Genomic DNA, 27,170 nt, shown 5'->3' on the forward strand with positions numbered 1-27,170 from the left:
AACCTTTCACTCCTTCACAAAACAGGAAGGGACATCACATATTGTTCCTAAGTACACTACAAAAAATATGGTTGCAATATCACTATAATGTTATATACATTTCATACAAGAATGGATCACCATATGTATCGTTAATATCAGTGTGTATAGGACCATATTACCAAATTACTGTGAATGCAAGCAGACGTCCAAGGCCAATTGATAATGATATGTTATTATATAGCACTTACGCTTCAGCGTTTTATATAGATCAAATTTACATACAATATCACCCAACCTGTGTTGGTACTCATTTATCGACCTCAGAAGGGAGAAAGGCTGAGTCGAGGTGCTTAAGAACAGACTAAATCAGAGACTCACCACCCGAAGTGTGCCTGGAAATAAACCTTTATAAGTCTAGCAATTATTGGATAGAATTCCAGAAAGACAAATTATGTGTTATTCCTATTCTTTCTTATTTAGCGTCACTGCTCCAAGTGATACACTTGTGGAACCCCGTTTTTTTTTTCTAAGAGGCCTGAACAAGAAAGTCAACACTCAAAAAATAAAAAGCCACATGGCACTGGCCACAGCCCAGGAGCATACATTTTTTTTTTAAAAAAAGTTTTTAAATAAAGTAAAAAAATAAAAAAATACAAATTCTAGGGGTAGCAAGGGAGGCCACAGGGGTAGCAAGGGAGACCTCAGGGGTCGCAACTGCGACCCCTGGTGACCCCCAAATGACGTCCCTGGTCTCTTTTCTTCCCTACTATCCCTTCTCCCTCACACTGTTCCACATCACATCTTGCCCACCCTCTCCCACTCTCCCCTCCCCTTTCTCTTTACCTCACCCTTCTTCTCTTCCACCCCCTTCTCTTCCATTCCCGCCCCCTATTTGGGCTCTCCCTCTTTTATCGCAATTCCTCATCTCCCCTCTCCAGTTACCTCCCTGTCAGCTCACCCTCTGTTCTCCTACTTCCCCCTTCAGCTCCTATCCCTTATTACTCTCCTTATAACTGCACCTCCTTTTCCTCCTCTCCTCACTCTCAAGACCCTTCTCTCTCTCTTCCACCGCATTTTCTCTTCCCACTCCCTTTACCCTCGCCCCATTACTACTTCAAACCCCACTCTTCCCCTCTTCTCTCCACACTACCCATTCCTCCTCAGACCCATACCCATCCTCTCTCATCCCTTGCTATGTTCCCTGTGTTCATGCATGCCCTCTACCCCTCTCCACTTAGTCTACCCTCTCGCCCCTCGTTTCTACCACCCCCTTTCATCCTTCCCCTCAAGCAACCCCTCTTAAACTCCTGTGCAATTTCTGAAACCTCCCTTTCCCATTGCCCCACAACTCTCTCCTCCTTCCCTCATAACCATAAGCATCCTCCACCCTCCCCTCCTCTTTTACAATCTTCCATTAGACACCTTTCTCTACTTTTTACCTATCACCCCGCTGCCCCCCTCCCCCTACTTCGCTAGACAATACGTTAGGGAGGGAGGAAGAAGGAACTTCCCCTCCCTGCATACCCTCTCTTTCACCCCTTCTCTCACCACACCCCATCTTCTTCGACTGCTCCACTGTCCTGCCTTTTCTGACACTCCCTCTTAAAGTCACCCCCTTCACCCCTATCCTCAGGTGCTGCCTCTCTCTGCTTTACCCCAACCCTATTCTCCCCTCCTCTCTCCCGCATCCCCCTTCTTTTCTGTCACCTTCCTTTTGTGTTCCCTAGTCTACTCTCACTCCTCCACTGACCATTGAAGCCCTTTACCTGCCCCCTGACAACTTCCTCCTCTCTCCTTGGATATCTCAACTGTCCACCTCTGCAGCCACCTATAGCCTTCCCTGCTACCTAACACAACCCACTCACATCTGCCACCATTCTCCTCTCTCTCTATCCCATCCCATCATGCATGTCCTCCCTCCACTGTCACCCTCCCCTCACCTCTATTTCCAACTCCTCATACTACATCCTCTCCCATTGATCCCCTCTACCTCCACACCTCTACCCTATCTCCTTTGATACCCTTCTCCCATGCCCTCTGTGCTCCTTATCCCCTACATATCATTCATCTCTCCTGCTCTATCCCTTCCTTACCCAACCCACTTTCATTTCCTTTCCACTCTACAACCTCATCTACCACCCTACACCGTATCCCCTTCCCTGCTCCTTCCTCATTCCCTTGCACCCATTCCACCATCTCATTTCCGACATCCCAATTCCCTTCCTCTCACCGTTCTCCTGGCCCTATCTGCTATAAGTCTTCCCACACCTGTCACCGTGGTTCTACTCTCTCCTCAGCCCATTCCCCCACCTCCCCCCATACCCATGTTAATCAATCGTTTTCTTTACTCTCTCTACTGCCCTTTCTTCTGTATCTTCTCTCAATGGTAGTAGAGAGGGAAATGTAAAGTGGCATTGTCTGCTGCTCCTTCTGCTGCTGCTGCTGCTGTTGCTGCTGCTGCTGGCATGTCCTTGTTTTATGGATAGCCATTGTTCTTCCAGAATGAGCACTGATTGTCATATGAGAGAGGGGCCAGATGACCACAGTTCATAGGCATCCTTAGCTGTGATGCCCTTGGCTGCAGTGCCCGGCGAAGGTTAAGGCCTGTTTGGCACTGTTTGGGCTACACTCTGCCCTCCCTTCCCCCCAACCAACCCATTTTAATCAGAAAAGAACACCACCATGTCTATCTCTCACAGTATGTGCTCTCTGAATCCTCCTTCTTCGAACCATCCACTTTCCTTCTCCTCTCATACGTAACCTATGTATTGTGCTGTGAAGCTACCATTCTGGCATTCTGTGCTTCTATGATTCCATTTGTCAGTTTAACCATTGCAGGTGGCCTGTCTATGGCACTTTATTCTGAAGTGCAATGGTTTAGTTAACAATCAAGACTCAAGAGTCAAGTCACAGAGCAGCAGATGACCACTCTGCAAGGTGCTCACTTGAATCCCTATCACATCTGCCTCGTATACTACTGACCACCACAGATACACTCACCACACACCCTAGGATATCCCCTCCCACTGTCCTATCCCAACACCCCTTTACTTTCCCACTTGCACTTAACTCTTCTCACTATGCACCTAACCACCCTACTGCTTCTTCTAATCATGATCTCAATCCCTCTCTCACCCAAGGCCTCTGTCTTCCCCTATAATCTGTTCTACCCATTCTGCTGGCCCCTTCCCAACCCCTCCCTATTGTGACAGGGTCATGACCCTGTCAGGACGGAATAGGGACCTCTCCCAGAAGTGGGGAGAGGGAGTCTGTGGGGCCCCAGTCCCTGTTACATACCATTGCACAGCATACATCATGCATGCTGACAATGGTGCAACCCTCTGACACACAGCACTTGCCAGTACTCTTCCTGGTCAGTGTTCTCTCTTTTCCATTTCAGGATAACAGCTCCAAGAAGGCACCCAGGATCAAACATGGAAACCCAGATTGGAGCCAGGAAACAGGAATCTAAACCAGACTGTTAAGACACCAAGCACCCAAATTGCTAACCTCAAACGGGTCCGAGGGAGGGATTGGGAAGGGGCCAGCAGAAAGGATAGAAAAGATACTGGGGAAAGGCAGAGGCCTTGGGAGAGAGAGGGAGGGAGAACATGATCAGAAGGATGTTGGGGCAACAGAAAATGAACTGGGAGTGAGAAGAGACTTCAGTGCCTCTCCTGCTCCCTGCCCATCATTCCCAAATCAGATTTGACACAAAACTCACCAGCACAACTAGGAACCACAGGCCAAACTAAATTCTAGAGCCAAAGAAAGCAGGGAGACCATTAGAGACAAAACCATGGTGGAAATGGCAGTGTGCGGGGGACAGGGGTGGCGATGCTTATGGGAAACTCTTAAAAAACCTGTATAACACAGCCCCTTCCAGAAAAGACAGGGATAGATTGGCCCACAGAGTCAGGTGAGCACTGGAGCCAATGGAGGGCTGGGGAGGTTAAAGGCAGGAGGCACACAGAATATAAGGGGAACAAGTGAAGGGAAGAGTGTGGGCTTGCAAGTGTGAGGTCAGGAGGTGTGGAGGTGGACCAAGAGACCAGGCAGAGGATGGACGAGAAGCGTAGAACTGAAGAGTTGGTGGCAGAGTTGGAGAAGAGTGCAGGTGAGGTTTTGGTAGTGAGAGTGTGGTACTAATTTAAGAAGGTAGTAGCGAGGGAAATGTGGAAGACAGAAGTAGTGGAGGGCGTGTAGTAGATAGAGTGAGAGGGAGTGGGTGCAGGAAGAGATTAGGGATAGAAGAGAGGAGTGTATGAGAGGTAGTGTGAAAAGAAGGGCTCTGGAGAGAAATGAGGGTGTTTGTGTGGGACAGGTTTGTAGAGTAGAGTAGCTTTTGTAGGGGAACAATATACATGAGTATAGAGTGTGAGGTGAGGGATAGGAGAAATATGTGGTAGGACAGAGGGGATGGTAACAAGATCAGAATGGGTTTGAAGGGTATGGAGGGAAAGGAGTCCGTAGGAAATAGAAGGGATGGAGACGAACAAGGATAGGAGACAGAGAGTGAGAGAGTGGTGAAGAGACTTTGCCAAAACAGATCCCCCAACTCTCAATAGAAACATCAAATGTTAAATGTTGATTGCAAGGAGCAGGGTTACCCCTAGAAGTCCTGGAGAGAGTAAAACAGGCGAGGACCTAAAGACTGCAACTTTATCTTAGTCAGGTGCTTAGGTACTAAGGGTTACAGATTGTTGGCCAAACTAACCTGGCATTAGGGATGCCTAAAATAAGGAGGAGTGAGACGAGAGAGTGATGGCCAATAGTGTTCCGAAGGCCAAGACAATCCTATGCAGATCTATTTATTGACATCTGTCTAATAGTTAGAGGGTTTTATTTTTGGGACTTAGTGCTACAGATGGTCTTAATAATTCACAATCCACATCCTCCACAAACAGCTCCCTGTCCCCTCTTTACTCACCCATTCCATCCTCATCTATCCTCTACTTCGGTCTTCTCCCGCCACCCTCCTCTCACTCCACCCTCCTCTCCCTCCACTGACCTCACATTAGGCCTCTGAAATGCCGATCTATGTGTAGCACATCATATTTTCTCACTGTGATTGCTAGGACTGAGAGTTCTGAGTGGTCAAAGAGTTTGGGTTGGTTGGAATTAATTTCCTGTCAAGATGCCGCCACCTTAGTAATAAAGGAATGTGATTGGCTGACACAAATTAAGAAGCACATAAAGCTGTGCAGCTATCATGTTGATCTCTGCCCAAGGTGCTGACACACTCAGTGACAGGTCAGACTTAATCAATGAAGGTGATGCTTCCTTGCCTAAGAACTGGAAAGAGAGTCAGTTGGGTTCTGGTCATCAGATTGGGTCCCGTTACATATGATGGACATTCCCCTGCAGGCAGAGATTAAGTGCCTAATTCACAGAGCATTTCCAATCTGTGTAGAGCAAGCAGAATTGCACAGGTCGTCTAGCATTTTGTTGTAAAGGCATGCCCAGAAGATGCTCTGTTAGGAATCTCACTTATAATAGAACTGGCTAAATGTATCATTCTGACTTTCCGTATGACCCCATTGTTTAAAACCCTATACAAACTCGAAGGCTTATTATTTGGGTGGGGTGCTCCTTTTCGGGACAGGATGCTCTGCCTATTTCCCTGTCCATCTCTGCACCGCTGTAAGGAAATAAACATTTCTCTACCTTTGCTGCCTGGGTTGCTTACTGGATGTATTGGAAGGGTTTTAACACCTCCCATGACCTCACCCCCTGCCTCTCCACTGATACAGCCCCCAAAGTTCTAGCACACCACACCTTTAGGCCGCGTCCAAGATTGACTTCAAAGGTGATGCCAAGATAGACCTGCTGGGACACAACCTCAATCGGAGTGCCCTCCAGGTTCCAACCAATTCTGACTGCGGGTCAACTGGGGATTTCAAAGACCATCATCTTGGTTTTCATAGTGTTGACCCTGAGGGAATTCAGGGCCGAGAAGAAGTTAAGATTGTTATTTGAGGTTTGGAGACCACGCGGCGTGATATCTAGAAGCACAATGTCATCAGTGTATCCCATCCACAATACCACCATGTTACTGAGCTTAGGCTGCAGACACATAGGGTCGGCCAGAGCTTACCCCATGTCGGATAGATAAAGGTTGAAGAGAATGAGGGCTAGGATGCAACCTTGTTTCAGGCCTACATCAGTGTGTATACAGCTGGTGTTCCCCCGTTACCCTCCAACCGGACCTTAACGCGGGTTTCAGCATGTAGCAGCATAATCATTTTTAGCAGACCAGATGAAATCCCCCAGCTCTCCAGCTTCCCCCATAGCCTTACACAGTCGACCGTGTTGAATGCAGCAGCACTGTAATCTACAAATACATAAATGGGTCTCCTATGAATCAGCTGGGCTTGGTCGATGATAGTGGTGAGGGCTAAGATGTTGACAGAAGTCGAGCAGCCCTTTCTGAAAACGGTTTGGTTCCAGGGGATGATGTTTCCAACCTCTGCCCAGTTTGTCAGTTCGTCCAGTAAGACCCGGCAAAGACCTTGGAGGAAACATCCAACATTGCCAATAGGTGATAATTACGGGCGTCGGGAGGAATACCCTTCTTATGGACTGGAACTCGAATACTGTTGTGCCAGAACAAGGGAGAACATGGGTAACAGCAATACAACTAAAGAGGTGGTGGAGGACCTTTGCCCAGAGGGATATGTCGGCCTTGATGATCAGGTTACAAATGCCATCCGGTCCCAGTGCTTGAGAGGATTTACTGGTGCTGATGAGCTCCTGTGAGCTTTTCACAAATTTCCAGGTACCGACCTCCCGGGGCACATAGGACTGTCTGGGGTCAGGGTGACCCAGTGTAGCTGAGATGTAGGCAATCCATTCATGCTCCGGGACGCCATTAAGGGGCAAAGGGGGCGAGCTCTGCTCATTGACTATCTGACAGGATTTCCTCGCATCATGGTCAATAGTTGTCATCACCAACTGCGCAATGCAGTAGACGTGTGCCTCTGGAGCTCCCGCTGCCGCGGCCTAACATCCTGTTATAAACGACTACTTAAGGACATCTGGTGTCCCCCAAAATACGCTCTCCGGTGCGTGATACCCCAGGGCACATCTGGGGTGAATTCCAGCATGAAACGCGCCAGGGTTGCCGAGGTGGGAGCCTGGGAAGGAGACGCTGGTGAGGCCCGACGACGAACCAAGATGGCCACCGGAGCGCTGGGCGCGCATTGAGCGGGGACCGGACCATCCACACACCCTGTGGTGGTTGCTAGCTTGAGTCGGGGCAGCTCCGGAGAACTGGTGGGGGCCAGGAGTGGAGGCGAGGCCCCGTGGGACCCCGACTGGAGGAATCGGTTTGCCGGACTCTGAGCTGCCCCGCCCGGACGAGGAGAGAGGGACACGGCCAGTTGGTCGCCGCGGCGAAGACCTGTACACAGTGGTGAGTGCCCGGCAACAGACATGGGGAAAGACAAAACTAGACGGCCCACCATGCAAAACTGAATCGAACAGTATACGATTCCTCAATCGCAACCCCCCAATTCCCAACTGGTGCCGTCGGTAGAGGAGGTCTCGGCACCCGGACTCTCCTTGAGGGACGTCATGGCGGCTATAGCAGACTCCCGCACATCGATGGAGCAGAAGATGGACGGAATCAGCCTGGATGTGTCCCTCCTCCGAAACGACTTGCAGAAATTGTCAGCACGAACGGGTGAGGCGGAACAGCATATTTCCAACACGGAGGACGGGTTGCACGCGGTGCAACAACAGCTTCAAGGAGTCTCCGCCAAACTCAAAACTCTGGAAGCCAGAGTCGAGGAAGGGGAGAGCAGGTGCAGGCGCAACAACATTTGAATTCTAGGTATTCCCGAGAAGGCTGAAGGCCCCTGTATGGAGCTCTTCTTGGAGCAGTGGCTGATGGACCTGTTCGACCAGCAATCCTTTTCCAAATTCTTTTCTATAGAAAGGGCACACCGAATGCCCACTGGTGGACCAGTGCCTGGTGCTCCCCCGCGAATGGTGAAAGCAAGACTATTGAACTATCGGGATTGAGACACAGTTTTGCACCTTGCATGAACCAAAGGCACGATCACCTTTAATGGCTCCAAGATAGCCTTCTTCCCGGACTACACGCGGGAGTTCCAGAAGGCACGGCAATCCTTTGAAAAACTTAAAAGACAGTTGCAAGCGATGGGACTCAAATACGTCCTGCTCTTCCCGGCTCAGCTGAAAATCTATCACAAGGGCACAACGATCCACTTCAACGAACCAAAGGAGGCCTGGCGATGGGCAGAGCAGCATATCGAGGGAGACTGGTCGGCACCTCGAACCAACAGGGACAGAAATCCCAGACCACCGGCGGGCCACCCTCTGGAACTGGACCAGCCACCCTCACCGAACCAACCGGCGGAGGCTGGGGACTGACTCTGGCGGGCCCCCCGCGGGGGGGTCTGATCCCACAAGCAGGTGTAAGACTGAATTGATACTACTGACTATGCTGGGTGGTGCCACGAAACTGTTGTAAGTCGTTTACATCATTAATACTGTGGTTAGCGGTGGCGTACCTCCATCGCACCTAACTTCTTTAGTTTTAACCTGAACGAGGGTTCGCAAGGTTGTCACCCTACCTTTTTTGAGTGTCAGCGATGTTGGGGCTACAGGTACTTCGTGTTGGGGTGGAGTATGGGGAGATGGAGGGAAGGGAAAGTTATAGGGAGTTTTTTGTTACCCTGGAAGCAACGCGTCACTGCAAACTCCAAGGTTTGTTGAGGTTCATGGTAAAACGAGGCTACAGATGGTCCAGACAGTATAATACTATTTACTCCGGGCAAGCACCGCAATACATCACTATTGACGGGGATACCCTCCTCGTGAAACACCCGCCCAACCCTTTATCCCGATTCTTGGATGGCATCCATACAACCCCAGTCGATCCCGACTGAACGTCCCAAGTCTTTTAAGGTGCTCACCTGGAATGTAAATGGGATGGGCTCCGCGATCATAAGGCGCTCTGTAAGGTCACCATCATGGTCATCTCGCTAATCAATGGCAAGGCTAAGGTCCTCGCCAAACTCCTAGCCAGCAGGTTACAACCGGTAGCTGATGCCCTAATACACCCAGATCAATGTGGCTTTATGCCACACAAATCGACCAGTATGAATCTGCGTCGACTTCACTTGGCGCTAGAGAGGGCTCCCACCATTAACAACCCGCTTGCTCTTCCATCGATCGACTTTGAGAAGGCCTTCGATTTGGTCCGATGGGATGGCCTCTGGGAGATCATGGAACGCATGGGGTTCGGGTAGAGGTTCCTGGGATGGGTGAAACTGCTGTACACAAATATCCAGGCGGAGGTCAGGGTGAATGGGTGGACCTCTCGCTCTTTTCGATTGGTCAGGGGTACACAGCAGGGGTGCCCCCTTTCCCCCCTTCTCTTCGCTCTCGCGATAGAGCCGTTGGCCATATGGCTTCACCAGAGCACATCCTGGATGGGATTCAGATGGCCAGAGGGACACGAAGACCGGATATCCCTATACGCGGACAACTTCCTGATATACCTGGGAGAGCCTGTCCGAACCTGCCCCATAGTGACCCGGATGCTTGTCCAATACGGGGAATTTAGCGGTCGAAAGATCAATTGGAAGAAATCAGTTTTCTTCCCGGTGAAAGGAGGGGGTCAGCCCAACCCATCTGACTGTCCATACCACATAGAACAGTTTGGTTTCCGATACCTTGGGATCCAGATAACAACAGATCTTACCAGTTATACCATGCACAATCTTAAACCGATCATGGACCGATTCTCCAATGATGTGCAACATTGGAAGCTTCTCCCCCTGACCCTCATGGGTAGAGACGCCCTTTTTAAAATGTTAGCTCTCCCGCGATTCCTTTATGTCCTTCAAAACGCCCCGTTGCTGTCAGGGCTGGGGCAATTGGCAGTGTTTTGGGGGTTTTAGGGGGAGTTAAGAGGGCTCTGGGGAGTCCAACCACCTTGTCCAGGCGTGTTCTCCTTCCATTTTGCAGAACAAAGGCCCAAGGAAGGAGAACCGCCCAGAGACTACATTGCCCAGCAGGCCATGCGCTTCACGGGCCTGCTGGGAGGAAAAGGACCACACGCGCGCTACTGCGCATGCGCGAGCCGCGCCCAGGGAGGAGCGCTCGTAATCCTGACCATCGGCCAGAGAGGACGTGTTCGCCTCGAGCTCCTGCAGGCACGCCTACGCGGGGCACCGCCCGCCAGCTCAACCCCCAGCCCCGCGTACATGCAAAGATAAGTACACGTCTTATTCATAGTCAGCTGATTTATCCCGTGAGAGGGAAACGTGTTACGCGCTGAGGAATAATTCTGTTGACATTGTCGGCAGCACGAAAAGTCGAGTTAAACATTTTGCATGCAGAGCATGATACTAACCCGGAGTTGGAGTTAGCTTGGCGGTGAAGCAACCGCACCCTTAACTAATCTTTAACCCGTTAGGGAACGCTCTTTTGGAACGGCAATTTCGCACGCACCTGCACTGACTATGTTTTGGCTATTTTCAGCTTATTGTTTGAACGGTCTGGTGAGACATATCACGCCCATCAACACGAAAAGGCCGAAGGACCTAGAACTCCACAGAACACTGAGCTAAGTGTCTCAGCACCTCGTGTGCATGTTATTGTTTGTTGTTACTATTGCACTGGGTAAGGTGGGAACATGTATCTGCATATTGGTGGGGAGTTACCATAACATGAAGTGATGTTGGGAGGGTTTGCCTTCATGAAGTAATGAGGGCGGAGTTCATGTTTGAGAAGGCAGTGTGAAAACCAAGGCAGCCCTAGAGAACACTGATCTAGGGATAAGTTGGTTAGAGGCTCCAATACAAAGGCCTCCAAGGAGAATTTCTGTGAGAGTGGATGGTAGTGAGAAAGTGTGTGTGAGCAAAGTTATCGCCAACAACCATCAGCAAGAGGAGAACCGGAGCCGAGGAGCATGTTTCCCCTAATCCCCCTTTCCCATCCATTGTGATTCCCTAAACCTCTTTCCGGTGATCCTGAACTCCCTCTACCCATCCATTCAACGAACCCTAACCCTCTTTCCCCAGAGGGTTGCGGTGGCCTGTGGTTTTCGTTTCCCAGGTACCAAGACCCAATGGGGAGGGAGGAGTTTGTGCTGCCTCTGCGCCTGTCAAGAGGAGTGAGGATCTGACAGAATTACGAGCCCACGTATTCTTTCAGCGCCTAGGCAGCACAATCATGGCGGACGTAGTAGCCCTTCTCCAGGACCTCAAGGCTGAATTGGCAGCAACCAGGCAGGATTATCAGAACTTAGCAGGTCAAGTCCATACCTTGACTATCCAGACTCAGGCCAAAGCAACGCCCTTGCCCAGACCACCCCCGCCAGTGCCAGTACAAGTGCAGGTAGCCACGGAACCAACTCTACCTCTTGCTGCACCCGAAAGATACCATGGGGACCCACAGAATTTTAACCAGTTTATCATGCAGTGTCAGTTGCACTTTTTGACCAAACCAGGAGTTTTTAGAACCGCACAAGCCCGCACAGCGTTTGTAATATCCTATCTCACGGGGGATGCAGCTTCTTGGGCTACACCACTGGTTCGCAAGGACGATGCTTTATTGTACAACTGGGATACTTTTTTGGATGAATTCGGTAAGATATTTAACCGTAGGGCTGCAACGTTGATTAAGGATCGAGAATTGCTGACACTGAGGCAAGGAAGCAGAGACTTGGTTTCGTATGTCACAGCTTTCAACCGATTGGCAGTAGAAACTGATTGGCCCCAGGAAAAGAGAATGGCCCTATTCTATCAGGGTTTAAGGGAAGACCTGAAAGATTTAGTTGCGCAAGTAGACCCCCAACCAGAAGACTGTTCCACCATGATCGATCTGGCGTTACGATTAGATCAGAGACAAAGTGAACGTCGCCTAGACCGTCGTAAATGGGACAATAGGCCTATGGTTCGGCTGGATCAACAGAAAAACACCAAGTTATTTGAGAAGGGAACCGAGGAACCGATGCAGATTGGAACCATACAAGGCCCCTTAACTAAAGAGGAGAAAGAGAGAAGAAGGAGAGAAAAGTTATGTCTTTATTGCGGAAAGTCGGGCCACTTTGTCCGGGAATGCACCAATAAACCATCCACCAAAGGAACCCAGTCGGGAAACGCAACAGCTCGTCCATGAGGGGGGTGAGGGCGAGCGAATCTGAAGACACCCCAAAGATGCTAGCAAATGTTCACCACGCTCCGTCAGCTCACATCATGCTGGCTGGTCATCTGGAAGTACAAGGAAGGCACATACCAGTGTCACTTATGGTCGACTCGGGGGCCACTGGTAATTTCGTAGACGATCAAGTAGCTAAAAGTCTAGGACTTTCATTGGTAACTAAAGAACAGCCAGAACAAGTGAAATCAGTGGATGGATCACCGTTGGTTTCAGGCCCGATCACTCAGCATACACAGCCCATGCAGTTAAAGTGTGGGAAGGGACATCGAGAAATTATAGAGTTTGATGTGATTTCAGCACCACAATTCGGATTCATTTTGGGCCTAACCTGGCTAAGACTCCACAACCCAGCCGTGGATTGGGCCGCAGGAACGCTGCAATTCTCATCAATGCATTGCCAGGCTAAGTGTAGTGTGGTGAAGTGTTGTCCCCACTTCATAGGAGGCAGTACAGATGTAGTTTTACCTGAAGAGTATGAGGAGTATCGGGATGTCTTCAGTAAGGTGGCCGCCGAGACCTTACCACAACACAGACCATTTGACTGTCGCATAGACCTAGAAGCGGGCGCTGTGCTACCCTGTAGCAGAATATACGCACTCACTGAAGCCGAGAATGAACACCTGAAGGAATACATCGAAACCAATTTGGCAAACGGCTTCATACGACATTCTACGTCCCCGGTATCCTCCCCTTTGTTTTTCATACCAAAAAAAACGGGAGACCTGAGGACGTGCATCGATTACAGAGCGATCAATCGCATTACCATTAAGAATCGTTACCCGTTGCCCTTAATCCCAGTGTTGTTGGACCAAGTACGAGGATCCACCGTATACACAAAGTTAGATCTGCGAGGCGCGTATCATCTGGTACGCGTCAGAGAAGGTGACGAATGGAAAACGGCCTTTCGGACCAAGTTTGGCCTGTACGAATATCAGGTCATGCCTTTCGGGCTATGTAATGCCCCAGCAGCATTCCAGCACTTTTTAGATGAGGTGTTACGGGGTTACCTAGATGTCTTTGCCATCGTATACATCGATGACATCTTAATCTACTCTCGCGATGCTGCAGAACATCAGGGTCATGTGAAGGCTGTTTTACAGAGGCTACGGGAACATAAGTTGTATGCCAAGCTTGAGAAGTGCCAATTTCATCAAACCACAGTTGAATTCCTAGGATTTATCTTGTCACCTCAAGGCATCACAAAGGATCAAAAGAAAGTGCAGGCCATTGCCAACTGGCCCTCTCCGAGTTCAGTGAAGGACATTCAAACAGTGTTGGGATTTGCCAATTTCTACCGCCGGTTTATTGACGGTTTTGCCAAGAAGGTCCAACCCACTACTCAACTACTACGAAAAGGAGTTCCTTTTCAGTGGAACGAAAAGGCTGAAGCTAGTTTTCGAACTTTAAAAGAAGCGTTCGTGACAGCACCAGTGCTGCAGCATCCGGACCCTTCTAAGCCTTATATCATAGAAACCGATGCGTCTAGTTATGCGGTGGGTGCTATTTTGTCGCAGCGGGACAACAATGGGCAATTACACCCAGTCGCTTACTACTCGCGAACATTGTTACCGGCAGAACAAAATTATGTTATAGCAGACAAGGAATTGTTGGCTATTAAGGTGGCCTTCGATGAGTGGCGTCATCACCTCATGGGAGCCCATCATCCTATTACCATCTATACCGACCATCGTAACTTACAATTCTTGAAATCCGCCAGGGCACTCAGTCCGAGACAACTCAGGTGGGCCATGCAGTTCTCAGAATACGACTTTGTCGTCACATATCGACCTGGAGTGAAAAATCGAAAGGCAGACATACTCTCTAGGTATCCGGAGGCAAATTCGGCTCTATCAAAGACCATAGACGAACCCAAACCAATTGTGGACCCGGCACGAATAATCGGAAGTGTGGTGGTAGATGCCATATTTGAAAAAATCCGAAAAGCCATGTCTGCGCAAGATCTGGTGCAATGGGCTAGCAAAAGTCAAGAGCAAACCATCAAGGAGGGGTTGCCCTTTTTCAGATCAGCACTATACTTACCTACTACACCGCTTCGACAACAAGCCATCAGGTGGTGCCATGACTCCCCTTTCGTGGGTCATCCGGGAACACTGAAAACCAAGGAGCTAATCATGCGTCATTTCTGGTGGCCTAGTGTACAAAAAGACGTGAAGCAATATATATCAAGATGTGAAACCTGTTTGAGAAACAAAACTGAGCACAGAAAACCTGCAGGTCTGTTGCAACCCCTTCCAACTCCTTCGGCACCATGGCACACGGTATCGTTGGACTTAATTGTCGAATTGCCACCAAGTCGGGGGTTTTCAGCTATACTGGTTGTTGTGGACTACTTAACCAAAATCGCTCATTTCATACCGTGCAAAGGCACACCAGCCTGTTAGCAAACTTGTTTTTACAGAACGTGGTACGGCTTCATGGTATACCGTATGGGATAGTTTCAGATCGTGGACCTCAGTTTACTTCGCGATTCTGGCAGCCTTTTTGCAAAACAGCAGGGATTGAGATTCGGTTGTCCACCAGTTACCATCCAGCAACAGATGGTCAAACCGAGAGACTTAATCAGACATTGGAACAATATTTGCGTTGTCTAACTCAAGGAAAAGAACACGAATGGGCAGAAGTAATTTGGTTGGCCGAACTGGCTTACAACAACGCCGTACATGCATCAACAAGGGTCACCCCATTTTATTGTGCTTATGGCTACCACCCACGATTTCAGCCTGTGCCACATGAACCAGTGCCTGAAGTTCCGGCAGTCAGGGAGAGACAGAAACATTTGGAAAGCATCTGGCAAGCTGCGCAACACAGTCTAAATCTCGCTAAAGCCACTTACAAACACCATGCTGACAAGAAAAGGAGACCAAGTCCACCATACCAGGTGGGGGATCAAGTGTGGCTTTCGACACGCAATCTTCATCTACAGGGCTCCCGCAAATTTAGCCCTCGTTTCATTGGCCCATTTCCGATTAAAGCTCTGGTTGGCCCTGTGGCAGCGAAGTTAATCTTACCCCCATCCATGAAAATACATCCGGTGTTTCACATCTCATTACTCAAACCAGCCCCAGCTTCTATAACATCCAAGAAACCTCCTCCGGTCTTGAGAGATGGCATTCCAGAATATGAAGTCCACAACATCCTAGACTCACGCCGTAAACAGGGATCACTCTGGTATTTGGTGGACTGGAAGGGGTATGGCCCGGAAGACCGCTCATGGGAGCCCGCTTGTAATATTCATGCTCCTCGGCTCCTCCGCCAATTTCATGTGTTACACCCCACTAAACCAGGACCTGCTGGAGGGAGGGGGAGTACTGTCAGGGCTGGGGCAATTGGCAGTGTTTTGGGGGTTTTGGGGGGAGTTAAGAGGGCTCTGGGGAGTCCAACCACCTTGTCCAGGCGTGTTCTCCTTCCATTTTGCAGAACAAAGGCCCAAGGAAGGAGAACCGCCCAGAGACTACATTGCCCAGCAGGCCATGCGCTTCACGGGCCTGCTGGGAGGAAAAGGACCACACGCGCGCTACTGCGCATGCGCGAGCCACGCCCAGGGAGGAGCGCTCGTAATCCTGACCATCTGCCAGAGAGGACGTGTTCGCCTCGAGCTCCTGCAGGCACGCCTACGCGGGGCACCGCCCGCCAGCTCAACCCCCGGCCCCGCGTACATGCAAAGATAAGTACACGTCTTATTCATAGTCAGCTGATTTATCCCGTGAGAGGGAAACGTGTTACGCGCTGAGGAATAATTCTGTTGACATTGTCGGCAGCACGAAAAGTCGAGTTAAACATTTTGCATGCAGAGCATGATACTAACCCGGAGTTGGAGTTAGCTTGGCGGTGAAGCAACCGCACCCTTAACTAATCTTTAACCCGTTAGGGAACGCTCTTTTGGAACGGCAATTTCGCACGCACGTGCACTGACTTTGTTTTGGCTATTTTCAGCTTATTGTTTGAACGGTCTGGTGAGACATATCACGCCCATCAACACGAAAAGGCCGAAGGACCTAGAACTCCACAGAACACTGAGCTAAGTGTCTCAGCACCTCGTGTGCATGTTATTGTTTGTTGTTACTATTGCACTGGGTAAGGTGGGAACATGTATCTGCATATTGGTGGGGAGTTACCATAACATGAAGTGATGTTGGGAGGGTTTGCCTTCATGAAGTAATGAGGGCGGAGTTCATGTTTGAGAAGGCAGTGTGAAAACCAAGGCAGCCCTAGAGAACACTGATCTAGGGATAAGTTGGTTAGAGGCTCCAATACAAAGGCCTCCAAGGAGAATTTCTGTGAGAGTGGATGGTAGTGAGAAAGTGTGTGTGAGCAAAGTTATCGCCAACAACCATCAGCAAGAGGAGAACCGGAGCCGAGGAGCATGTTTCCCCTAATCCCCCTTTCCCATCCATTGTGATTCCCTAAACCTCTTTCCGGTGATCCTGAACTCCCTCTACCCATCCATTCAACGAACCCTAACCCTCTTTCCCCAGAGGGTTGCGGTGGCCTGTGGTTTTCGTTTCCCAGGTGCCAAGACCCAATGGGGAGGGAGGAGTTTGTGCTGCCTCTGCGTCTGTCAAGAGGAGTGAGGATCTGACAGTTGCAGATCCTGGGGGCTGAATTTGGCCGGGTGGAAACCCTCCTTAGGGAGCTCCTATGGGGCGGAGGACAAACACGTATAGCCCTGGCCACACTTCAGAGGTTGGTCTGGGAGGGTGGGATCAGAGTGCCCCGCCTTCAGACCTACTATTGGGCCTCCCAACTGGTGGTGGTCAATGACCTACTGCACGGAGACCGGGAACTACCCCATATCAAAGCCTAGGAGGGAACTATGCACGACACCGATCCATTGCAGCTATTGTACCAAACCCCCCCTAGATCCTCCCCACTAACAATGAAGGCACATATTATTACAACCTGGAGGAACGTACACAAGTTTGTGGGGTGGGGGAACAAACTATCAGCGGCGCAACCCCTATGGCGAAATGCCAATCTGAAGGAAATTGCGAAACTCAAGCCTTGGCCGTGCTGGGTGAGGGCTGGGATCCAGAAGGTGGGGGGTGTCTTGAAAGATGGGAATCTTGCCCCGTTTGCAGACCTACAAAGCAGGTTCCAGCTCCCAGACACTGAGAGATACCATCACATGCAAATGTCCCACACCCTGAGAGTCCACATATCGACAGAGGACAATATCCCGGAATGCTCACCTATAGAACGCAACATTTTGCCTGAACATATCCCCTCCAAATGCACATCCATTCTCTATAATGCCATCACTTCCTTCACGACTCCAGAGTTGACCAGTCTAAAGGCCAAGTGGGAAATAGATGTAGGGGAGATCGACCCTGAGGACTGGATCTTGGTACTAATGCACCCAGGGGAAGCCGGCATTTCCTCGAGACTCAGACTGGTGCAACTTAAAATACTGCATGGAGTGTACTATCCTAGAACTGCACTGTTTGGGTGGGGGAAAGAAACAAACCCGAACTGTCTCAGATGTGGGGATGAGGAGGGGACCTTCTTTCACATTCTGTGGTCCTGTCCCCGCATCCAAACTTTCTGGGAGGCCTGTTGTCGGGAACTGGCCCGGATACTCTCCAAAACTATAGAAATGGACCCGAAGGTCCAAATCCTGGGAGCACCGGGGGAGCACGAATTGAATAAATGGGAGGAACTGCTATTGCATACGGCGGCCGCCCTAATCAAGCGCAATATTGCACAAAAATGGGGAGCCCCGGACTCTCCGACACTGGAGCAATGGGCATTGGACATGGACACATGAGCTATGATCGAAAGAAGGATCTATAACGCAAGAGGCTTTCCCAACAAAGCCTCCAAAATATGGGCGGCATGGGAGGAGGGAGGGCCCTGAAGTATATGGACTCGGGGGATGTTACTCTGAACACTTATAAGGTGAACTGTGATCGTACTCCACAAGAATGGTGATGCAAGACACTTACTACTGTAAGACGGGCCGTGTCAGCCCCATTGGATGTAGCTGCCTCGTCTCTCTTTTGTTCCTCCCCTTTTTGGTTTTGGTTGTTTTGTTTATGTTGTAATCAAATGATAATAAAAAATGTTTTATAAAAAAAAATAGTTGTCATCACCGGAGCGCGCCAGTTCTGGCAGTCCCTGGAAAACTTATGGGCTCTATGCCGCTTAGTGTAGTTAGCCTTAATCAGCCTTCGGCATGCATGGCTGGATCTTCAGCCACACGTGATAACTTTCGCAATTCTGTGCAAGTGGATCACTTTTTGTCACAGATTGCTTTAGAGAAGCTATGTCTATGGTCTTGGCAGGACCCGCAGCCATCTGGTTGTTCCCCTTGTTTACCCTGGTAACACTCTCAGAGATCTAGGCGATAAGCCCCTCATATTGTGATAATTCCTCTAGACCCCAACAAACATTACCCACGGTAGTTGGAAATGGCCCTTTTGAAGGGAAGTCAGAAAAGACGCTGCAAGCTGTTACCAGGGCAGCCTCAACTCTGGTAGAGTTCCATCCGAGTCTAGTCAATACTTTATTCAGTGTTAGTGAACCAGTGTTATGGTCGCCATAACTGGTGCACACCGCATCAAGTGTTAGGGTGACACTACACACGCCTAGAGCAGTAGCCGCTTCCGACATCTATTGTAGATTCTCCTTTCTACATTTCTACTTTTTCAAAAATAGCGATGTGGTTGTGACAGTAAATTGAGGACAGCAGAGACTGAGTTCACCTGCAGCAGGTTTTTGGATCACTACCCTATCCCCCACACTCCAGTCCCCCTTTCTTCCCTTCCCCTACTCTCTGCCCCTTAACATCACCCTTCCTCTTATTGTTTCCATTTCATGTCTCCCCCTTCTCATTCTCCAATCAACCACTTCCAAATGACCGCTCTAAATCACCAGCTGAACTTTAACTGTCCTCCTTTCTTCCACTAGCGCCTCTTGCTTCCCCTAACCCTACATTTACCCTCTCCAACACCACGTTGCCTTCCTTCCTGCCTCTTCCCTATCTCCTCCTCCCCTATTCTCCTTCCACGCTCTCCTCCCATTTACCCTACCTTCTATCTTCCCCATCCCAACTACCCATCATCCCCTCTACACCCTCCACTTCCTCACTTCTCCATTCTCACTCTCATCCTGCTCCCTCTCTTCCACCTATGCCCTCTTACCTTGCTCCCTATGCCCACTTGCCATCTCTATATGCTCTGCTACCCCTTCAATCCTTTTCATGTGTCCACTCCACCATGCCTTGCCTTCTCCTTCCCCTCAGCCATCCCCCTAGTGCTCCTTGTCTCCACCCCCTCTCAGCCCTCACCCCCTTCACCACTCCAACCCTCCCCACACCCATCTCCCTCTCCCCTCACTCAATTCTCTCTGCCCTCTTCCCCATCCCCTTCCTCAACACCCAAATCCCTCTGCCTTCGCCCACTCCTACCCCTCAACTCGTTTAATGCTTCATAATATTCAAATCACCCAATACCACTTTTTCTCGTTCACCCTCTCCCCATCTTTCTATTTTTCACTCCATCTCCTTATCCGCCCCTCACACTATTGCACCCTTAAAGCCTCTCATTTTTTCGGTCTCCTCTTCCCTTCCATTTTACCCACCCCACATCTCCTTCACACTTCCCCATTTCCTCTTCCACACCCCTCCTGTCCCTTCCCCTTCCTTCAACACCCTTTTTACTTCCCTTCTGTCCTTTTAACATTTTCTCTCTCGTCGGTCTTTCACTTTTCCTCGAACCCCTCACTACTCTGCCTCCACCTCATCTTACTTCTTGCACTCCCTTCACCCACTCAACCCTACCTCCCTCTTCCCCCTGGCTACCCTCCCCCCAATCCTCCTCTCTCCCCCTTCATTACTCTCCTCATTTAGCCCTTTTTCCATAATCTCTCTCCTCCTTATATCCTCCCCTGTCCATCTCCACTGAACCCCACTCACACACATCCCTCGCCTCAATTCCCTCACACTCCTTGCATCTGGCCCCACATTTTCATGTTTCCATCTTAAAATCCCCACTCACCTCTGCCTGTATGTCTCCCATACCCAGCCATTTCTCCACGACTACCTTCACCTCTGTAATCACAGGCACTCTCTACTCATCACCCTGTCCCCTCCCCTACGCTATTTCTCTGCTCTCTCATTCTGTCCTAATAATCCTTGCTTCCTCTAATCCTTTGTGTCTCCCACATCCCTCTCTATTCCTCCCATCCTATTTCCTCATCTCTGAACATTCTTCTCTCCCCATCTGCACTCTTCCAATCCTCTCTCCCACCCCGCTTCCCCATAGGCAGCCTTGTTCCTTTCGCCACTTGTCATTCACCTCCTATCACCTACCCTCTTCCTCCCCCTCTCCATCTCTTTGCCCCACCTATATGTACCCAACCCCTTCCCCCCATCATCTGCTTCCCTCCTTCATGTACCTCCACTCTCAAAGCCCTCTCCTCCTCTCCCTATCCCATGTGCCCCCTTTCCCCTCTTTTCCCTCTCATTTAACCCTTTACCCTCCTTCATGAGCCCTCTCCTTAACTTTCCAGGCTCCTTCCCTTTTCCACTGCTTCCTGTCTCCACATCACTATCCTCCCACTTTTTCCATCCTCATCTCCCCACTGCCCCTAAAGGATGAGGAAGATGAGAGGGCGGAAGAGGAGGGTTACGGTGGAAGGAGCGGTAAAGAAGGACAGGGGGTGGAGGTAGCAAGGGAAAGCAGATGGGGAGGGTGTAGGAGACCATAAGAAGTTGTAGGGGGCAAGGACAAAGGATCAGGTGGCAAGGGTGAGAAGGGTGGGGGTGAGGGAGAGGTAGGTCATGTTGTGGTATTTCTAGAACACATGCTCACCATCAAAAGTCCTGTGGCACTAGTATTTCCTACGCAAATAAACACTCTTGTCAAAGTGTTTATCAAATAAGCTGTGGCTAGTTTCTTGACTCTGTAATTGGAATTATTTTCCCAAGGCAAGGGGTAAGGAAGCGGAATCATCTCCCTCCAGCATGCAATTTGGGACATGTAGGTTGAAACATACAAGGTTTCAAAGTAGACCATAACTCCATGTTTAGAATTGAATGGCGTAACAGTTCGCGAATGAAGGTGGATCCCTGACCACAGTGGGTTTTGTGAGATATGCGCATTACTCTAAACTCAATTCTGACTGTGACAGGGAGACTGAGCAGAACCTTGGGAGGTACAGGGATCATATCACACCATTGTATGCCTTTTATAGCAGTTGCTGCAGCGTTTTGAAGACATCGGGCTTACGGTGATGTTGGTATAGTAACTTCAGACACCGTCTACAAACATAGTCAATTCTTGACAGGAAAAATGCAATGATTTCTGAAATGCTTTGGCTTGTTCCAGTGAGGGGTGGTATCCACAATAGTGTCATTTGTTAAGGGTCAGAATCCCTTTTGAACTACTCCTAGGATCCGAGGAACAATGGGCAGTTCACTCTCTATGATGACTCAAGGTTGCTTTTTTTGTGCTGCAGGCAAAGGCCAGCTGCCAAGTTCCATGAGCCAGAGAGAAACGAGTCTGAGATGTAGTTGAGGTCTTACCAACAAGAACTCTAGTCGCGCACTAAGCAAGTCCCGTCAAGTCCCGCTTTGCCTCGGAACGCTTTAGAACGTTGAAGTAACGTGTAAACCACGCCCAATTGCACTCGTGTACGTACATAAAGGAAGCAGCCTGCGCGGACCAGCGCGTGTGCACCGAGCAAGTCCCATCTAGTCTCTCTTTGCCTCAGACGCTTTTTGAATGCTCCTGTGTTTCCTGTGTGAGTCTTTTCTTTATAGAGCTAAGGTATTAACTTGCCTCAGAATTTTCATAAGGAGCTCGGCTTTTACATCAAATATTGCATTTGACCCTTATTTTCCTTCTGTTTATTTAGAACGTTGAAGTAGCGTGTAAACCACGCCCACTTGCATTCATGTCCATAAAAGAAGAAGCGCACGCGCAACAGCGTGCGCACACCAAGCAAGTCCCGTCAAGTCCCGTCAAGTCCCTCTTTGCCTCTTCGCCACGGCGTCGCAAACAAGTAGGCTTCTGGACTCGCTCGGGGGCACGTTGTGCTGCGCAGTCATGGGTACTTCCCTCAAATCAGGCATGCCGCAGGGCCTGCTTCCCATGAAACAGCCCTCGGCTGTTAGGGCAGCAATTATCAACACGAAGAACTGTATTCTCAATCATACAACCACTCCAAAGGCGGTGCGGAAGGCAGCGACATTAAAAGCCTCCAACAAGGACTTTATGCACATCAGGAAGTTTTGTAAAGATTCATCGACTGTGGCAAATGCCGCAGTGGTGAGTAATGCGGCAAGTACATCCAGACATGCTGCTTTTACTCCCCTTGTTAAAGCGACTTACAAGCTATGCCCCAAAATACAGACACTGTATTAATCAAACAGCCAAAATGCTCTGAAGAGCAAGCACAAGTGATTTCACTTTCTGGTTTAACTTCACGTGTGGAGCCCCCGAAAATGAACATATCAATAACTGATAGCAGTTTACTGAACTCTGTACCGTTCACAGCCCCAGTTGAAGGAAATAAGGCACCCGCTGAGGGGACGGTCTCTGATGTGGTAATAATCGATCTGAACTCATCTAACTCCTGCTTCTCTCCACAGCTTCTTTCTGATAATTTGTCCAAATCACCAGTGATGTTCTCTAGCATTAGCTCATATAATTCTAGTGTTCATGTCTCATTTTGTGTACCAACGCTGCGTCGGGCTTGTGCTCCACCGGTGTTTACATTTAATGATGTCCCAGTGAATTCCGCAGAAGTGCCTCTGGCGAGCGCACCCATTAACTCTTTGGAGCCTCCCCAGAATACGGATGTTGTCAACTCTGCATCAAGCAGTCATGCCTTGGTGGAAATTACGTTAAAAGCTACTAAACTTTCGCTATCCACCTTGCTTAAGCTATATGATACTCTCACCAATAAGGTACATAACAAAGCTATACAAATTGAAAAACTACTTCATTGGCAACAGAAAGCCATGCGCAGATTGCAAGACAGATGTTCCATTCAGCCAGTATTGGCTTTGGTCCCTCCCACCTGTACGGTGGTAATGAGCATGGTGACTGATGTCCCTCAGCCGCCATCCTCTGCTGTATCCTTGCCCTCAGGGGCTAAACCTGTATTTAATATAATCCCACATCTTGGTAATACTATTGGTGATGTTAGTACCAACGGTGACACGTTACACGCTCACAATGGTCCAAATAACCCTTTGCAGAGTAAATCAACTGAGTCAAATACCACTCCCGTGGAGTCAATGAAGTCCTCACAAGCTGCGTACACTATGTTCTCGAAAAATCCTAAACGCAGCACAAAACTACCTGATGTACCTCATACTAAGCTATCAAAAAATGAGCCCAAGACAAAAAATTATAAAGTTGCAAAGACGCAAACTTTCATTAAAAGGTTGAACTTACCGACCAAAAATGCAATATCAACTGCTCAGGCTATATCCAAAAAATATCAGCTTCTGAATGCCAACAAAGCAAACAGAGCTGAAGGTGTGTCCCTGAATCTGCCCATGTCGTATGCTCCTTTGGATGCACTTTTCAACGAGGCTGCTTTGCAACGCTTGGAAGAAAACTCCAAAGAGGGCAAACCTAAATCTGCTGTATCTACCAAACTCACTATGAACAACGATACCAACTATCTTTTTAATACCAGAGACTTCCATCGTCAAGAGATAAGGAAAGCAGTTGACGCTTACATTAGCAGTCAATCTGCTGCCATGCCATCCAATAAACTCCACATTCCTCCCAGTATGAATGTTAAAAGTGCTAGCTTTAAAGATAAAAAAGGAAATGACACCTTGTTGCCGGAAGCGGTGACAAACAAGACGGCATCTGTCACTAATACAGATCTAAATATAGAAAAAATTACTGGAAATTTGCAACTTGATTTGGTAGATAACTGACAGATGTATGATTCCATCTGACATGGAGAAAAAGACACTCCGACTCCTTTGAAATTTCAAAATGCTCTGCTATCGCAGATTGCACCTGAAATCCTTCAAATCATTCAAGCAGCCATGGGCCCCAATTCTAATCTAGTGAGATCCCCTGTTGCCGCTGAGCAATCAGCCAAACTCATACCTACTGGACCCCTTGAGATACGCAACAAGAAGTTTCCGGCCAATTTTTCTTTGAAGCTGGCCTGTAAACAGATTCCCTTGGTGCAATCTGAACTGAATAGGAGGTCTATGCTGGCCATCTTTTCTGAGATACCATTGTTGGAAGATATTAGTTCCACCGGTTTGGCACTTGTGGAATTTCCAGTAAAAACTAACTTACAGTGTGTACGAATCTGGATGAACTCCAGGCTGGTTCAAAACACAATCTGGTTGGTTAAGAAGGACCTTCTTATGTTAGGTTTTATACTTAGCACTGAAACAACAGTGGGCGGCGAGACTGGAAAGAAAGCGCAATACCAATCTAAAAGCCTCGGCTCCAATCTTGCCTTGTACCTTGCCTCTTGTACCTTACCTCTTGTACCTTGCCTTGTAAAATGACTGAATGTGCGTGTAGTCTGCCTACAAATCTCCCATAACTAGCACAGCCCTCTACAGTTCAAAATATCTCTCTTTTAAATTGGAACACAAGGCGCTTCTCTCATTTGATCAACAACAATAGCATTAATTTGGCTAAATATAATATACTCATGCTCCAAGGGACTTGATTACTGTCAGTTCCGGTGTGGGACAACTATGACCTATTTTTGAATCCAGCAGTCAAGGCTTCTTACGGCAGGCCATCTTCAGGCCTGCTAATAACCGTTAAAATAGAAGAAGGCATTTGTGCACAGGCATGGGCAATGCCAACTAAGTTTATGCAATTGATCGAAGTGAAAGTTCACAATTAAACTTACGGTATAATTAATGTGTACTGGAATCATGTGGGAATATCGGACGGCTAGTTCATCAAAACTCTTGGTGAATTACTTAACCTAATTGCAATGGACACAACAATCTCTCGAATCATAATTGCTGGAGATTTTAACTTAGACTGCACAATTGGACAGCCCTCTAAATATAACCCCAGATTGGCAAAATGGGCAGCTTTTGTGTCTACCCACAATTTGATTAGATTAAATGGAGCCTTTCCGACTGATATTCCCCCACGTCCTACCTGGCACCGTGGTCGCAGCGGTTCCACGATTGACTTCATTTATGTGAACACAAATATGTTCCAAAGTATAACCAAGTTTTGTATTGTGGAAAACATGTATAGTGATCACAATCAACTTGTAATTTACTGGCTGAGTGTGCATTCCTTGACTGCTATTCAAACAAACCACTTGTGTGATAAGTTAATGGTAAACAACAGTGGCAATCAACTATGATGGTCTGCCAAATGCTTAAATTTGCTGCATGATCAGCTAGCCTTACAATGTTCTAATCCTCGAGCGGTTTTTGATGAAATGCAGCCTGCTTATTCGAAGTAAAAGTAAAGGTGCACGTAGTTGTCAACTGTTGGGACCGAAGTTACATGTGTACGACGCGGCCACTCGAGCTAGGAAGGTAGAATTCCGTCGACAAAAAAGAGAAGCCTCTAAAATGTCACCAAAAGAGAGAGCTCCAATCTTGGCACATATCAAGACTACATATAAAAACTGTCTCAGAGCAACTAGCGCCAAAAGACTTCAGCTTGATGGAGAATACATGTCAGCAGTCCAATCCAAGAGCATGGCTGCGACTTGGTCACTTCTAAATCAGACAACGCATTACTCGCGAACCACTACCCAAGCAAACAACGTCACTGAACAGGATTGGAGCTCTCACTTTTTGGAACTCTATGCGGCTCCCCCAAATAATGTTGTCAATCCAGCACAATGTCTGGGGCCCTTTCCTCAAAAGTTTGATCTTGAAGATATTCAATACTACATAAACAAGATCAGCAAGTCAGGGGTGTGTGGCCCCGACGGTCTATCCAATAGGACATTCAAAAAACATCCTGAATTATGGTCTAAGAGATTATTTCACATATTCACATTAATTAATACAACTCAAATTGTTCCGGCATCTTGGAAACATTCAATAATTGTCCCGATCTACAAAAAGGGGGACCGGACGCTTCCATCTAGCTATAGACCCATAGCTTTATTAGACGCTCTGGGAAAAATATTCATCAGACTGATTCTAAGGGACTTTAATGATTGGACTACTACAAATCTATTACGCAACCCTTTTCAAACAGGTTTTATAGCAGGTTTGGGTACTAGCCCGAATCTGATGGCATTGAACATGATAAAATCGAAATATGCGACCAAAAATCAAGTTCTCTATATAACGTATATAGATTTTCAATCTGCCTTTGATTCAACTTATGCAGCACAATTGCCCTTCCTTCATACTATCACTGATCATGAGACTTCATACCAATACATCAGTACAAGTTAGGTTAACACTAGCAGGTAAACTAACTGCAAGACTGCACACGTTTCGAGGGGTAAAGCAAGGATGCATACATATTAGCATCATCAATTTTCAATTTCTTTCGGATTGATCTATGTGAAGAATTACGATATGAACACTGTAATCCTCCTATATTGGGGAAATATAAAATCTCTCATCTTCTATATGCTGATGATCTCATTCTTATATCCCAAACTCCAACAGGCTTGCAGTCATTGCTAAACAAGCTGTATCAGTATGTGTCAAGTAACAACTTGATTATTAACTTGCAAAAATCCCAGATAATGATGTGTCGACCTCACACAAATACTAGTACAAATGTTATACAACTGGCACCTTCAAAAAGTATGCCTAACCAAAGTTCATCAGTATAAATATCTGGGAGTAAGCATTGTAGATTCCTTGTCCAACAAAATTACCGAACTTCATAGGTGTAACAAACTTCAAACATTAATATGCCAAGCAAAAGTAGTAAAGGGCAAATTTGGGAAGTTTACTTTAACTCACATCATGACCTTTTACCAACAAAAGGTAATTCCTACCCTATTGTATGGGATTGACACCCTCCTGCCTT

Source organism: Ambystoma mexicanum, chromosome 13 (genome assembly GCF_040938575.1).
Source record: "Ambystoma mexicanum isolate Mex_15411 chromosome 13, UKY_AmexF1_1, whole genome shotgun sequence".
Classification (NCBI taxonomy): domain Eukaryota; kingdom Metazoa; phylum Chordata; class Amphibia; order Caudata; family Ambystomatidae; genus Ambystoma; species Ambystoma mexicanum.